At 40.9% G+C, this 12,583-nt stretch overlaps 1 protein-coding gene across 1 annotated transcript in view; it reads right to left on the bottom strand.

Moving 5' to 3' along the window:
• The window catches only part of LOC137358240 (XK-related protein 6-like), a 738,669-nt gene that overhangs the window by 608,879 nt on the left and 117,207 nt on the right, over positions 1-12,583 (bottom strand). The window lies entirely within an intron of this gene.

The raw sequence follows: 12,583 nt of genomic DNA, 5'->3' as shown, positions 1-12,583 counted from the left end.
GTTTTTGAAATATTATTTAAACCTTTTCCACCCGAGTCCTCCCTCTTACCTACTTTTAAAATCCTGTGACCACCCTGTTTAGCCTTTCTGCTAGGACCCAGTACCAGCATTACAGTTCCTTCCAGTCCCAGTACTGGTGCCAGTGTGCCATGAAATGGAATCCCTCTTTTCCACAGCACTCCTTCAGCCATGTGTTCACCTCCCTAATCTGCTTATCCCGATGCCACTTTGCACAAGGCTTGGGTAATAATCCAGAGATTACAACCCTTGAAGTCCTTTAATTTAGTTCTCAGTTCCTGGTACTCCAAATAGGTCCTCTTGCCTACTCTTCCCTATGTTGTTGGTCCCAACATGGACCACAATGACTGGATCCTTCCCCTCCCTCTCCAATATCCTTTCACACCAGTTCAAGATGTTCCACTCCCTGGTACCAGGTAGGCAACATACATTGTCGGACTCTCAATATTGCTTACAAAGGATGGCGTCTGTCCTCCAAATTATTGAATGAATTACCCCATTACACTCCCCTTCCTCCTCCCACCTGTGGATAGCCTCCTGTTCCAAGATGCCATTGTCCACATTCTGGCTGTACCTCTGACAGTCTTTATCCTTATCCTCACAGGTAACAAGTACAATGTACCTGTTGGATGGGATCAGTTTCTGCAGTTCCTCTTTTTCTATTTCACCTGGATTCCCTTTAGACTGCACACTATCAGTCACACCAACCCCATTCTGCACCTGCATCTTCCTACAAGGTGTCCCAGGTCTGTAGCAAACGGTCCAGATACTGCTCCTCCTCCCTTATGCTGAGTGTCCCCAACTTGCGCTGCAGCTCAATGACTCCGAGCCAGAGAGATTCGAGATAGAGTCATCTTCTGCTCACTCGGGACAGTCTCACTGTCCACAAACTCTCAGATACTGCAGTGCAGATACACAACCTGCTCTGCCATATCTTAGTCTAGATTATTTATATATACATTTTATCGTTTGCTCGAAGTTTTTTTTGTTCTTTTCACACACATAACTTGCACTAAGCAATAAACAATGGATAAAAATGTTAAATACTTATTGTCTCAAGCTCGCATGACCCAATAAAGGTATTGGAGGCAATAAATCAGCACCTCTGTCCTGTCTGCATCCATTTCCCACTTACTAAATTCCTGACTTTCGTACTTTATTTATGCTGCACCCTTTTCATGATCAGTCTGTGCATTAACAGATACTACTTACTTAAATACTGTGAACTGTTTCCGTGGAGATTTTACTTCACTTATCACAAGTGGTCCACAACTTCAGAAATCAATGGAAAACCTGTCTCTTTAAAGAAACCTAGCAACTAAAAACTATCTGATTTATCTTCAGTTTTCATCTAGAGAAGACATGTTAGTATAAGTTCCAATGTCGAGACCACTTGGATTATTCCTTGCAATAATTAGAAAACAATATCTGTTATACAAGAACAAAATTTATTTTGAACAATATTTAATTCTACCAAAATCAACGAAGAACTAGCAGTACAAAAACTGGGGGCTGGAAAAATGTCAGCAATTCAAACACAAGCAGTATGTGAGGTTTAATAAGGTATTCCACAAACTTATTTTTCTTCAAATTATTTTTTCCATAAGAGCTAAAAAAAAACTCAATAAATGTGAGTAAGTGTACGACTTTCATAACTACATCATCTACACTTGCTGCTACTCCAAATACCAAGGATAAATCTTCCACAGAATTTTGAGGAGGGCTGAGCCAATAGGACAAAACATGGTATAGTATAATTTAGCTAAATAGCTGGTCTTAACAGCCTGTTCTGTTTTGGGCAGTTGCACTTGTATAAGTTCTGATTTTTCCAAGCCCTGCAGATTTCTCGGAAGTATCTGAGGTTAACCTATTATGTTATCTTTAACTCCTTCACTGATTTCTTCTACTACTTGCCAGCAGATAAACAATTAAACAATTAGCAGTATATTGCTTAGATAGTGGAGTGGACATTTTTTGTGGCCAATATTAATTCTGCACGACATATTTTCAGTCCTGCCAAATGTGTGCTTAACATTCATGCAATTAAATTGATCTTTCTTCTCAGTTTTATGAAACAGGAAAATAATATAGCACAAGACTTTATTCATACATGTATATAGTAGCTCATCACGTTTAGGTGCTTGACCTGATAATTGCATAATCTGGGCTCTGCTTTGATCTTGACTGAAGTTTTCAATAGTTTCTCTTTGCATTCATCACTTAGAGACATGAGTTTTAATTATTTAAAGCCATTACCCTGAAAGGTATTATGCTACTAACATTCAATCAGCCTGTGGTTGGCTACACAATACATTTAGCCATTCCTGCTTTTATTGCCATATTTAGCGGCAACAATCCATTCTTGGCCAAGAGTAGAAAATTAGTGCCTGCTGAAGATAGGCCTGCTAGTTTGTATACAGGGAACTGTGTGGATTACAAAAAAAAACTCATCACACTGTGGGCAAAAGACCATGGTATCAAGACAGGTCATCACTGTCAGGGTAAATCAGGCAACTCTGAAATGGCAACCTGTTTTACACCCCCACATGATTTTCCTTTCCATGAACACAATGAATTAAAAAGGGTGAAAAAGAGACACCTATTCACAATCACCTGGTTTGTATTACTGCCACAACACAATTTGAAACCCCATTAAATCACTGAAATAAGATGCTCTGGAGCTTACCAAAGTCAACCACATGTTCTCATGCAAGCCGAATAACTTATTGAAGTTTTGTCTCTGCTGAAAAGACCATTTCATTGTAAATAGTTTACTCATTGAAAAGCAAAGTTGAAAGACATACAAAACACTGTGTTCATGAGGTGTTGGGCAATCTATGTTACATTGTATTTCACACTACTTTTGCAATTATACTGTTTATATCATCCAAATTCTAACACCAGCGCAATCCTATTAAATTTCTCAGTCACAATATTATCCATCCAAAGTGAATTTGCTTCAGTTTAATCTTGTTTATTCATCAAGTGCCTCCTGTGCATTGATTTAAGAGGGGCACCGAGAAAGGGAGCAGCTGTAATAATCAGAAATGGTGTACAAGCACTAATACATAAACAGAATATTACACATTGTCTCACATTTAATAGTAGTCATAAACTCTGGAATTCCCTTCCGATACCTCTCCGATTCTCCTCCTTTAAGACCAACCTTTTGGTCACCTGTCCTAATATCGCCCATGTGATTCGATATCAAATTTTGTTCGATAACAGTCCTGTAAAGCACCTTGGGACATTTTACTACATTCAAGATGTTAAATGCACTTTATTGTAGTACTGCCACTGTGTAGAGGGAGACAGCTAGTTTCAGCTACAAATCAGAATTAGACATTTTACTTTGAATGAATTTGCAGCTGAGATTGGGGTTGGGGGGGTGGGGTATGGCGGGTAGGAGGAAAGGGTCAAGATATCAAAGATGGCCAACTGGCTGCAGTATGTTTGGCTTCCGGATGTTGTCTTGTGTCCTCTGCTTCCAAACAGAATTATGATGTTAACTAGTGAAGAAGACTTAGCTTGGATGTGAACACGGACCTTTGGAATATTCAACCAAGAAACTGGATTGTCACAGGAAGCATTAAGTCATTAATGTACTTTCCATTTTCCTGGCAATTTAAGGGATTATTTAAACTTGTGTAATAAACAGCAAATTACAAAAGTATGGGAACAGGGTGCTCCAGGATAAAATAGAACCAAAATAGAGTGCAGTATGCAGGTGAGGTGAGAGTGACTGCCTTTGACATCAAGACAGCATTTGGCCGAGTAAGGCATCAAGGAGCCCTAGCAAAACTGCAGTCAATAGGAATCAGGGGGAAAACTCCCCACTGGTTGGAGTCATACCTAGCACAAAGGAAGATGGCTGTAGTTGTTGGAGTCAATCATCTCAGTCCCAGAACATCACTGCAGGAGTTCTTCAGGGTAGTGTCCTAGGCCCAACCTTCTTCAGCTGCTTCATCAATGACCTTCCTTCAATCATAACGTCAGAAGTGGAAATGTTCTTTGATGATTGCACAATGTTCAGCACCATTTGCAACTCCTCAGATACTGAAGCAGTCTGTGTCCAAATGCAGCAAGACCTACACAACATTCAGGCTTGGGCTGATAAGTGGCAAATTACATTCATACCACACAAATGCCAGGCAATGACCATCTCCAACAAAAGAGATTCCAACCATCTCCCCTTGACATTGAATGGCATTACCATCGCTGAGTCCCCTACTATCAACATCCTGGGGGGTTACCATTGACCAGAAACTGAACTGGACTAGCCACATAAGTACTATGTCTACAAGAGCAGGTCAGAGGCTGGGAATTCTGCGGCAAGTAACTCACCTCCTGACTCCCCAAAGCCTGTTCACCACCTACAAGGCACAAGTCAGGAGTGTGATGGAATACTTTCCACTTGCCTGCATGAGTGCAGCTCCAACAGCACTCATGAAGCTTGGCACCATCCAGGACAAAGCAACCAACTTGATTGGCACCGTCAACATTCACTCCCTCCACCACCGGCGCACAGTGGCAGCAGTGTGTACCATCTACAAGATGCACTGCAGCAACTCACCAAGGCTCCTTCGACAGCACCTTATAAATACACGACTTCTACCACCTAGAAGGACAAGAGCAGCAGATGCATGGGAACACCACCACCTGCAAGTTCCCGTCTAAGCCACACACCATCCTGACTTGGAAATATATCACCGTTCCTTCACTGTTGCTGGGTCAAAATCCTGGAGCTTCCTTCCTAACAGAACTGTGGGTGCACCAACACCACATGGTTCAAGAAGGCAGCTCACCACCACCTTCTCAAGGTCAATTAGGAATGGGCAATAAATGCTGGCCTAGACAGCGATGCCCACATCCCATGAAAGAATAAAAAAAACACTCAGTGTTATCAGGCCACAGCAGAGATATAAAGATTAATTTTATTCCTGTCACAATATCAGCCCTTTCCTCAATTACTATAAATAAGTTTAGTTTATTAATTTGGAATCTGACCCCAGCTCAAGTGCATTGTGTTAATTCTATCACTTCGGATGATGCTTGCAGAGAAACAAAGTGCAGTAAGTAATTTTGCAAGTCCTGAAGTGCACAAAAATCGCTACAGGAGCAGATAATCACAGGGCTGCAGTTTTGGATTTGTATGACAAGACCTGTTTACAAGAAGTAAGGAAACACTGTTATAATGAGAGACTCATTGAAATATCCTAAAATGCCATCACACCCGCAGCAGTTAAATGTAAAAGATACCTGTCACACCAGTCAAGGTAACATGGCAGGGGAGAAGTACTATAGCAACTGGTCGGTCTACAAGGAACTCCAACAACTTTTTTTTTAGAATCAGGAACTAAAAAAATGAATCCAGAGCTAATTTTTTTTTTATTGTTGTCTATCTATTGCGAGCCAGGTCAGGTAAGTTAAATATTCATGGAAAGGAGTGAGATGTGGCAGGCAATTTTTAAACAAAGTCATTCTAACAGCCATTATAACTGGTCATATGAAATGGGTCTAGTTACATTAATGTTCAGACTGCCTGTATTTGCTTCAAGACATCTTCAAAAAACTTACCCAAGCCAATTGTCCACTTCAGGATACAAATACACCCCACTGTAGATATAGATGAACAGAAATAATTGAGTCATTTTGTATAGATAAGTCAGAGGTTTCAGTGTCGAGAGATTTTAAAAGTAGCATCTTATGCCTTATACTTTGCATTATAATGACAATCAGCCTTTTCCAGGAAACCACTAAGAACGATGAATCACATTTGCTTCTCTGAAGTTCAGCAATATAACAAAGCTACCATATCAGAAGCAACGTTCAACAAGCACACAAGATTGCACTCCAATCTTGGTAGAAGATTTCACTTTCTCCCATTGACACAATCAAAATGAGAGATAAAAACTCAAAACCTTCAAATGAATCGTTCAAAATGTAAAGGATCCAATGCATGTCAGCTAAAATCAACAGAAGCCTAGACTAGAGAACAGGCCAAAAATGCTAACCTTCCTGGCATGCCTATATAGGCCTAGAAGTGTACTGGCCTCCAAAAACCTACTTAGAAAAACAGCCAGGTGACACTGCTAGGTTGTGAAGCAATCACACATTTTAAACAAATCTGGGGAAGAGATAGCAGAGGTATTACTACATATATTTAATAATTCATTAGAAAAAGGTGTAGTGCCGGAGGACAGGCGCATAGCTAATGTAATTCCTATATTTAAGAAGGGGGACAGAAAATGCCCAGGAATTATAGAACAGTCAGCTTAACATCAGTGGTAGGAAAAATAATGGAATTCCTACTAAAGGAGAGAACAGAAGAACATCTAGAAAAGAAAAACACAATAATGAATAATCAGCATGGATTTCAAATGGAAAGATCTTGCTTGACCAACCTTATTGAATTTTTTGAGGAGATAACAGAGTAATACAGTAGATGTAATTTATCTGCATTTTCAAAAGGCCTTCGATAAGATGCCCCATAAGAGACTATTGAATAAGGTCAGAGAATGCGGAGTCAGGGGACAAGTGACAGAATGGATTGCTAGCTGGCTTCAAGACAGAAAGCAGAGAGTGAGAGTAAAGGGTAGTTATTTAGAGTGGCAGAAGGTGGGAAGTGATGTTCCACAAAGATCAGTGCTGGGTACACTGCTGTTCACAATTTACATTACCAATTTGGACTTTGAAATAAAAAACAGTGTCTAAATCTGCAGATGACACCAAATTGGGGAAATAGACATTAATAACTTGCAGAATGGACAAGTAATTGGCAAATGAAGTTCAACACAGATAAATGTGAGGTAGTACATTTTGGTAGGAAGAATAGGGAGGTCACTTTTTACTTGGAAGGTGCGAGTCTAGGTTGGGTAGAGGAATAAAGGGATCTTGGAGTACAAATACACCAATCACTAAAAGTTGTGTCACAAGTTAGCAAGGCCATTAAAAAAAATAAACACTAGGCTTTATTTCTAGAGGGATAGAATTGAAAAGTAGGGAAGTTTGCTAACCCTGTCTCGAACCTTGGTTAGTCCACGCTTAGCATACTGCATGCAGTATATTATGAAAAGAATGTAGAGACACTGGAGAGGGTGTAGAGATGATTTACAAGGATGATACCAGAAATGCGAGGGTATGCATATCAGAAGAGGATGAACAGACTGGGTATACTTTCTCTTGAAAAAAGACTGTGGGGTAACCTAATAGAAGTCTTTAAAATTATGAAAGGTTTTAACAGAGAAAATGCTTCCTCTTGTGGGGAAGAGCATAACTAGAGGCCATCAATATAAGATAGTCACCAAGAAATCCAATAGGGAATTCAGAAGAAACTTATTTCTCCAAAGAGTTGTGAAAATGTGGAACTCACTACCACAGGGAGTGGTTGAAGTGAATAGTATAGATGCATTTAAAGAGAAGCTAGATAAGCATATGAAGGAGAAGGGAATAGAGGATTAGGATGATAGGTTTATATGAGGAAAGGTGGGAGTAGGCTTGAGTGGAGCATAAGCATCTGCATGGACTGTTTGGGCTGAATGGCCTGTTCATGTGCCATATATCCTTATGTAATCCTATGCAAGATGTGGAGATGAAAATGCAGTTTGCACTGTTGAAAGTTAAGCCATAGTGCAAAGTGGTAGCAAATTCTCGAAAGGCACTACAATGGGATATAAAATGCTGGCATCAGCCAAAGGAAGCTACTGTATAAGAAAACTCTGGCACTACAGTAATATTGATAGCAAAACTCAGAGACTGATATTAGGCAACGAACAGTTGAGGAAAAAAAAATAGTTGTTGCAATTACAAACAGAACTGAACACAGAAACAGTTGAAACAAAAAACAAAGACTCAACAAGCTTGCCTAATGGAAAAGTAACAGGAGAACACTTATCAATAGAAGAATCAAGCACTGGTAGGAAGCAATGGGTGCTCATATTACTTGGGAGCCATGTGCATCCTTCCTCATAACAGACTATGGGTCACCATTCATACGAACATACGAATTAGGAGCAGGAGTAGGCCACTCGGCCCCTTGAGCTTGCTCCGCCATTCAATAAGATCATGGCTGATCTGACTGTAACCTCCACTCCACATTCCCGCCTACCTCCAATAACCTTTCACCCCCTTGCTTATCAAGAATCTATCTACCTCTGCCTTAAAAATACTTAAAGACTCTGCTTCCACCGCCTTTTGAGAAAGAGAGGAAAAATTTCTCCTCATCTCTGTCTTAAATAGGTGACCCCAGTTCTAGATTCTTCCACAAGGAGCAATATCCTTTCCACATCCACCCTGTCAAGACCCCTCAGGATCTTAAATGTTTCAATCAAGTCACCTCTTACTCTTCTAAACTCCAGCAGATACAAGCCTAGCCTGTCCAATCTTTCCTCATAAGACAACGTGCCCATTCCAGGTATTAGTCTAGTAAATCTTCTCTGAACTGCTTCCAATGCATTTACATCCTTCCTTAAATTAGGAGACCAATATTGAACGCAGTACTCTAGATGTGATCTCACTAGTGCCCTGTATAACTGAAGCATAACCTCCCTACTTTTGTATTCAATACCCCTTGCAATAAACGATAAACATTCATAGCTGCTCCAGTGCGGGTTCCTAACCATGTTTCTATTTTTTCTCTTCTATTTTTGCCCTCCAAAAAGGTAGCAATAAAATGCTTTTTAGAATGCATTATTATGTCATCTTCTATAATGCAAGTGAAAGAGCCCGAAAAAATGGAACTCGGTCTCATTCTTATCTGTCGTCTTGTAGGAAATGCCTGGCCTCCCCCATTAAATACTGCCCACAGTGGCATAATTGAAATTACTTAAAAATAGCGATATTTCAGGCAATGCCCTACATCCTTTCACACCACAGCAGTTGTTTGGTATTGCAATCATCAATGGAAAGGGTTACATGGTTTAGGATTGCCCCAAACTCTTAAATATAATGTCCTTAGATTTCTTTCTTTGTATGTGGAGGATAAACAAATGCAGCACAGCCAGTTACACCTGTTACCAAAAATTGAGTGTCATATAATGTTTTGCAAATGAAAAATGTAAATTGATGTCAATGGCAGGTTGTTATCTTCTGTGCATGTATAGGAGTCCATGTTCAAGTCGAAAAGGACCCTTTGAACAATGAAAACTGTTTTCATGTAATATCAAAAGCTCTTACTGAAACTTTCCTATCCTGAGTGGTGTGAAATAGGGCTGTGTTCTCGCACCCACACTTTTTGGGATTTTCTTCTCCCTGCTGCTTTCACATGTGTTCAAATCCTCTGAAGAAGGAATTTTCCTCCACACAAGATCAGGGGGCAGGTTGTTCAACCTTGCCCGTCTAAGAGCGAAGTCCAAAGTACGGAAAGTCCTCATCAGAGAACTCCTCTTTGCTGACGATGCTGCTTTAACATCTCACACTGAAGAATGCCTGCAGAGTCTCATCGACAGGTTTGCGTCTGCCTGCAATGAATTTGGCCTAACCATCAGCCTCAAGAAAACGAACATCATGGGGCAGGATGTCAGAAATGCTCCATCCATCAATATTGGCGACCACGCTCTGGAAGTGGTTCAAGAGTTCACCTACCTAGGCTCAACTATCACCAGTAACCTGTCTCTAGATGCAGAAATCAACAAGCGCATGGGTAAGGCTTCCACTGCTATGTCCAGACTGGCCAAGAGAGTGTGGGAAAATGGCGCACTGACACGGAACACAAAAGTCCGAGTGTATCAGGCCTGTGTCCTCAGTACCTTGCTCTACGGCAGCGAGGCCTGGACAACGTATGCCAGCCAAGAGCGACGTCTCAATTCATTCCATCTTCGCTGCCTTCGGAGAATACTTGGCATCAGGTGGCAGGACTATATCTCCAACACAGAAGTCCTTGAAGCGGCCAACACCCCCAGCTTATACACACTACTGAGTCAGCGGCGCTTGAGATGGCTTGGCCATGTGAGCCGCATGGAAGATGGCAGGATCCCCAAAGACACATTGTACAGCGAGCTCGCCACTGGTATCAGACCCACCGGCTGTCCATGTCTCCGTTATAAAGACGTCTGCAAACGCGACATGAAATCGTGTGACATTGATCACAAGTCGTGGGAGTCAGTTGCCAGCATTCGCCAGAGCTGGCGGGCAGCCATAAAGACAGGGCTAAATTGTGGCGAGTCGAAGAGACTTAGTAGTTGGCAGGACAACTGTGCAACAGCCCCAACAAACAAATTTCTCTGCAGCACCTGTGGAAGAGCCTGTCACTCCAGAATTGGCCTTTATAGCCACTCCAGGCGCTGCTTCACAAACCACTGACCACCTCCAGGCGCGTATCCATTGTCTCTCGAGATAAGGAGGCCCAAAAGAAACCTTACTGAAATATGATGTTCAGCTGGAAGTGAAGATATACTTTTCAAAAGATTCCAAATATTCTCTTTCACTTTTCACCATCATTACATAATTTTTTTTTTAGAGATACAGCACTGAAACAGGCCCTTCGGCCCACCGAGTCTGTGCCGACCATCAACCACCCATTTATACTAATCCTACATTAATCCCATTACCTTCTCACATCCCCACCTTCCCTCAATTCCCCTACCACCTACCTATACTAGGGGCAATTTATAATGGCCAATTTACCTATCAACCTGCAAGTCTTTGGCTGTGGGAGAAAACCAGAGCACCCGGCGAAAGCCCACACAGTCACAGTGAGAACTTGCAAACTCCACACAGGCAGTAGCCAGAATCGAACCCAGGTCGCTGGAGCTGTGAGGCTGCGGTGCTAACCACTGCGCCACTGTGCCACCCACATAAGACAAAATATTGGTGCAAAGTGCTTTGCAACAGATTACTACATGCTGCCCCAATGTAACTTCAAGACAAACAAAACTGATTGAACTGGTGCTCTCCCTTCTTCCCTCCCTAACTTGAGGTGCTGAGACCAACAGTAGTACCCCTATCACTCCAGGTTGAGCTCAGCTAACTCAGGACACACAGGGGGTGCACCTAGAGCCCTTCTTCTTCTCTAAGTTTCAGCTGTTCATGGCTAAGCCTCAGCAACTTTCCGCAAGCAGCGTTAGGAAGTGGAAAAAGGAAACAGACAAGAAAATTAAAAGCACTACAGATTGCATATTTGACGCTCCAAACCTGCATGCAAACTATCTTTAATTTAGGGTATGTGGAATGATTACCAATCACAATAGAAATTTCAGAAACTATCCTTATGCATCAAAAATCTGCTTTGTTCAGATTTTGGGGCCCCTGGAACTGACCCGACAAATGAGAAATGACATACGCCTGTCAATTTTGAATCAATGAAAATAAATAGCTTTACTGTTACAAAGATTAGAGAGGATTATTAGATTTCCTTTATTAAGGATGAAACATTTAACAGCACTTACCTTCAAATACAAGGGAGTTATGGGGTTCCATACACAAAAAATGAGCAACTAAGAAGCAGGTAAGAACTAAGGAGCCGTAAATAGAATTTCTTAAAAAGTTCTTTAACATGGATTTTGGCTAACATATAGCTTTTTCCCACTGTTTTCAGACACAACATAAGACTATGAAACTTCAAGTGAAGTAATCTTTATTTGTACATGCAATCAGCACTCTAAACAACAATTTATGGATGATGCTTTCGAAACATAATTTAAAGTCTCCCGCCAGCAGTATTGTCATTTTTTATCTTCTACTTTAGCTCCTTCATTTCTAACTTTTTAAATAAAAAACCTTACCAGCTTCTTATAAACTTAGTTTTTGTTATACAACTGAAATTTTCAAATACAATAAAGCAAAGGAACAATTGAAATTTTCTTTATTTACAAATAAACATTCAGCATAATAACCCATTCTATAATCTATTCATCTCCCCAAAAACTGAACAATTTCATCTTGCTTCCTCCTCTACTATTCTTATTTGAACACAAAATTTATTATCTCCTCTATAAACAAGTTCCTGTCTTCCAACCTGAAAATAGTATGTCTGTTATTTACACACATTTGGATATTGGTCTTCCTGTAAATTCACACCTCCCACAGAAATCCATCCATATGATGTTTCATCTTTGATATTTGTTGTATGTTCAGAGAAGCTTCTCCCCAGAAAATCAAACTTGCGTAGATTACATATAACATTGGCCAATGGGCGTGGAATAACCCATAATTTTGATCTTTTCCCCACCCTCAGTTTTTGAGCTTCTTCATATCTTGGCTCCAAAATATCTGAATAATACATGTAATTCATCCCAACCATCTCTCATCCATCAGTTTTCTTTTAAGCTTACACTTTTATTCCCTCCCATTTCAAACATAAAGGAGTCACTTATCCTCAACTCTCCTTCAGCTGGGATGCAAAAACTAGATAAGAGCTCTGTAGTTTTATCACTCAGCATCACTGATGGGCAGCACAGTGGCGCAGTGGTTAACACCACAGCCTCACAGCTCCAGCGACCTGGGTTCGGTTCTGGGCACTGCTTGTGTGGACTTTGCAAGTTCTCTCTGTGACTGCGTGGGTTTCCACTGCGTGGGGTCTCTGGTTTCCTCCCACAGCCAAAGACTTGTATTGTAAATTACCCCTAGT

Source organism: Heterodontus francisci, chromosome 3 (genome assembly GCF_036365525.1).
Source record: "Heterodontus francisci isolate sHetFra1 chromosome 3, sHetFra1.hap1, whole genome shotgun sequence".
Classification (NCBI taxonomy): Eukaryota; Metazoa; Chordata; class Chondrichthyes; order Heterodontiformes; family Heterodontidae; genus Heterodontus; species Heterodontus francisci.
This window is presented reverse-complemented; position numbering and strand designations above follow the sequence as displayed.